Source organism: Emydura macquarii, unplaced genomic scaffold (genome assembly GCF_026122565.2).
Source record: "Emydura macquarii macquarii isolate MOO-44397 ecotype Brisbane River unplaced genomic scaffold, CSIRO-AGI_Emac_v2 contig_587, whole genome shotgun sequence".
NCBI classification, from domain to species: domain Eukaryota; kingdom Metazoa; phylum Chordata; order Testudines; family Chelidae; genus Emydura; species Emydura macquarii.
The window spans coordinates 16,114,492-16,119,132 of NW_027130724.1; positions in this window are offsets into that span (position 1 = coordinate 16,114,492).

Genomic DNA, 4,641 nt, shown 5'->3' on the forward strand with positions numbered 1-4,641 from the left:
AGACAGAACAGCTTCTGGTGATGGAGTAGGCTCTGATGGTGAAGAACCATGTTAATAGGGCAGGATGTGGACTTCCAGGGACAGAGTCTTGTTGGAAGAAGTTCATTTGAGAAATTGATGGATGAAGGCCAAGTGAGAGGAGGACGGAAGTGGGTTTATGTTTACACTTTCTATTTGGCATTTCATAAGGACATTACAGGGAACAGCCTGCAGGTCCTGGCCCTGAAAGAAGAGTGAACCTACTGGGCTGTGAGAAAGGCCAGCTTGACAAGCTGTGATAGGAGGTCCAGGGAAGCAGTGGTAAGAAGACTGATGGAACAGGCCTTAGCGTCTGGTTATAGCTCCTTGGAATCCAGTATAGAAGGTGGACCTAGGTCCTGCTACCAGCCACTGGGAAGGTGGCAAGAATGACTAAAAACCTTTAGCAAGGGGTGTGAAGACCACAGAGCCAGGAGTAGGGGTCAAAGACTCTTTGTAAGAACATTGCACTATTATTTGTTGGATTTTGTTACCTTGGAAGGAATGGGACTAAAGTGTGACCATCTAGAAGGCAGAGTCGTGAGAAGAGAGATCACCACCAGACTGGAGTGACCATTGGCAGGAGACGCTGTAATAGAAAGAGCTGCTATGCCACACCTAGTCACAAAGGGACATGTCAGCAGTGAGTCTACTCTTCCACAACATGTTTAAAGTGCTTTTCTGAATTAGAACTTGTGTGTCTATGTACTATAGGATGACTAGATATCAAGTGTAAAAAATAGGGATTGTGTGTGTGTGTGTGTGTGTGTGTGTGTGTGTGTGTGTAATAGACACTTATATAAGACAAAGTCCCAAAAATTGGGACCGTCCCTATAAAATGGGGACATCTGGTCACTGTAGGGCTGGATCCAAAGCACTCTGAAGTCATTGGGAGTCTTCCCAATTGACTTCAATGGGCTTTGCATCAAGACCATTTAGAGGAGGATGTATTAAAAATTTGGAGGCAGTCTCATCTAGTCGATAGAGCACTGGACTGGGATTCAACACATGCATTTTATTCTGCTGATCTGCTCAGTGAGCAAGTCCCTTGCCTGCTCTGTGCCTCCATTTCCCCATAGATAGGCACTGCATAAAAGCTAGGCATTTATTTATTATTTTATTATCATCCCTTACATCTGTCTACAGTGGAGAATTTTATCATTCTCATCAGCACTTCCCTGCTTCTAGTGCTCCAGTGGGAATTTATTTGGTGAAATTCCTTAATGTACATATGACTTTTGAATCCAACCACTATTGTCAATAAGATTGGATGATCTCCATTCTTGTCTTGGTTCAGGAATGGGTTGCATGGTCTCAGAAGAAAAATGCTGACATTGTTGATACTATTTTATTTTTAGGAATCTGGATTGTAGCATGCCTACTGAACTGTCAAATATGTTATATTCAAATAGTATTTGAATTACACTCTGCTGAGGATTTAAAACTGGCATAGTCTAGAATTAAACAAATTACAAGCAAATTGCTTCTTGTTGCAAGGCTCAACAAATGTTTATGTTTACTTGCTTAGAACACTTGAAAGCTTTTAGCTATTTTAAGCTGGAAATGAAACAATGATTCCTGATGTGAGGCTACAGTCATTGTTTTAATTGATGTTATTGTGCTATTTCGGCTTATTGTTTGACCAGGTTATGCTTGGAAATGGGTTTTAAAGCTTAATTAACTTGCTCTGTTAACAAATGTCTTAAGCAATATAATAATTTATATTGTTATTAAAGCCAATCCCACTGACAGCGTATGGAATAAGACTGAGCCCTTTGCCATTGGCAAGAAATAAAGATGGGATTTTCAAAAGCACTCAGTATTGGCCTGAATCTGCTCCCATTGAAGCCAATGTAAGTTTTTCAATGGACTTCAATCAGAACAGAGTTAGGCCAATATTCAGCGCTGTTGAAAATCCCATTGTACATTACAGAGCCTCTGAACGGCTTTTTTCAAAATGTATTTGTTTATTTTGGTGTTGATTTCTCCCACTGTTTCATTCATGCTGCTTAAGGCGCTTGCACCAAACCAAGACATTCTTTTTCTGACTATCTAGTTAGGCTAATAAATATGTTCCCAAGTTCTCCTTAGGTGGGTAACCAATACAAGTGGTTTGGCAACGTGTGTTCCGATTCAGTAAAACAGGATACAGTGAATAGATATTTGTATGGGTGTATTGCTGAGACAAGGCCAAAGTTAAAAGGATTTGTTTATTTCTGTTAGTCTTCTGCACGTTTCAGCAGGTGAGACCTAGAAGCTTCCCATCCCCATCTATTACTCTTGTCTTGAACTCCATGAGCTGAATGACCTCGTTTTTTAGCATTCATAAGGGCTAATATTTACAAAAAGCATGACTTCATGCACTGCCCTGGGCAGATTATTCCTTTTTGGTAGGAGTAATACATGTTGTGGGGATGAGTCAAGGAGCCTGTCTGAAATACTATAGACTTCCACTGGGATCTATGGCTAGTCTTGGTTAATAACTGGTAAAGTGTCTCCAAACTCTCCCTGACCTTGAATTTCTCCAAAATGTGTGTTCCAATACAGGGCTGGACATTTTGGAACACTCAAAATAGTAGGTTCATTTGCTCCAGTTAATAAGCTGTAACATGCTTTTGTCTGTAACTTAACTGGGTTAATACACCCTTCCCTTCAAGCACAGCACTGACGTGGTTTATTGTAAAAATAAATAAGTTTACTAACAAAAATACACAGGTTAAGTGATACTAAATAGAAGGAATAAAGTTAGAAAAGGTTACAAACAAGTAGTAAAAATACAGTTTCTAATTGCTAAGACCTAACTTAACAAGCTACATTCTTTAGAAAGAACCTTGAACAGTCTTCCATTCCCAGGGACTTCAACCAATGGGGTTGAAGGGCCCATCATTCCCCGCTTCCAAGAGCTGTGGCCTTTTTGTGTCTGTCCAATGATGGATGCCAAGATGGCTTCTCCTCTGTCCTTTTATCTTCCCACACTTTCTGTTTTGTCCCCAGACTCAGTATGACCTCATACTGTTCTTTCTTTCCTTCGGGTTTCCCATCCCCCTGCTGATTTGTATGTAAATGGGACTTCTATTGATTTTGGTCACACCTTGCTTAATTTACATAGAGCACAGGCAGATAGGACAGATGGCAGCTATCTGGAAGAAAACCTGTTTCTCCCTGTGGTGGTCACATACTTTAAAGATATTATGCTTTAAGTATCCATATTTCCTCCTTTAATATCATTGTGAAATGTATGTATTAACACTAATCACCAGTGTGTCATTTAGCTTTCAGAAAGGACCTCACTGTATACACTTTTTTATAATACTGCATACAATCAGTTGATTCAGTTGCCTATCACTTGAGGTTCAGCCCCTGTCTTTATAGCCCAGATCAAGTTTTTTCTCCCTTTTGGGGAGAGTAAACACCATGCTGTCTTCTCCTGTCATACTTGGAGTCTTATTGTGGTATTATTGTCTTGGGTCTTGAAGTTAACATTGTGATATGGTCTTGGGTCTTGAAGTTAACATCTCATTGAGATGCATGGATCATTTCACACCTTGGAGTGATTATTTCAGATTGTCTGCAGGCTTGAGTGAATGTCTCTGCATCAGTTACACTTGGTTCATATTTTCAAGATTTTTTTTACAACCATGAGGGCTACGAATTTTTTAAACTAAAGGTAAGATTCTGATATTCGGATGACTCCAGATGCTGAGGTGGTATTCAGGGGCCTATTGTGCTTATGTCTTACTCCATTCCTGTTTATAAACTTTAAAAACAACAAATTTAGCCAGGTCTGGGATTCAATCTCCAAAGTTATTTTAATACTTTTGCCTAACATCTTTACTCAGCTAATACTTGACCATGGAACCCCCATGGGTTTCTCTCATTTGCTAGTGGGCAGTTTTTCAATTTTCTGTCTTGCTTTGTGAGACTTTTGTATGCTTCACTCGCATCAATACAAGAGAGGCAAGGAAAAGCTTTTAAATCTGGATAATTTGCCTTTGAGTTATTTTCAGTTAAAAGATGATATCTCGTCCTTGGTCTTTGATTAATATCAAAGCAATTAATCTGAACACAAATTGTTTATAGCAGCGGTTCTCAACCTTTTTTCCCCCGAGTACCACTCCGGTCAGGTAGAGTCAGGTCGAGTACCGCTTCACCTGACTGTACCTGGCCAGAGTACTACTCGGAAAATAAGCGCAGTAAGCACTTTCAATCAATACCCTACGCCTAAACCCTACAGCCATTTGCCCATTTTCGGCGGCAGCAAGGGGGCATGATTCGGCGGGGGGAGGGAAGAATGGCAGCGGCGGCTTTTCTCAACGGGTGGGGCAGCAACAGTGGAAGTTTTTCTCGGCGGCGGTGAGGGGGGGGAAATCAGCGGCGGGGGGGGGGAACGGCGGCGGGCGGGTTTCTCGGCCCGGGGGGGGAATCAGCAGCAGCGTTTGTCGGCGGCGACGGGGGGGGAATCGGCGGCAGCAGGGTTTCTCAGCGGTGGGGAGGGGGGGATTCGGCGGCGGAATCGGCGGCGCGGTTTGCCTCGCGTACCACCGAGCCGGCTTCCGCGTACCACTAGTGGTACGCGTACCACCGGTTGAGAACCCCTGGTTTATAGCAAACACTGATTTTTAC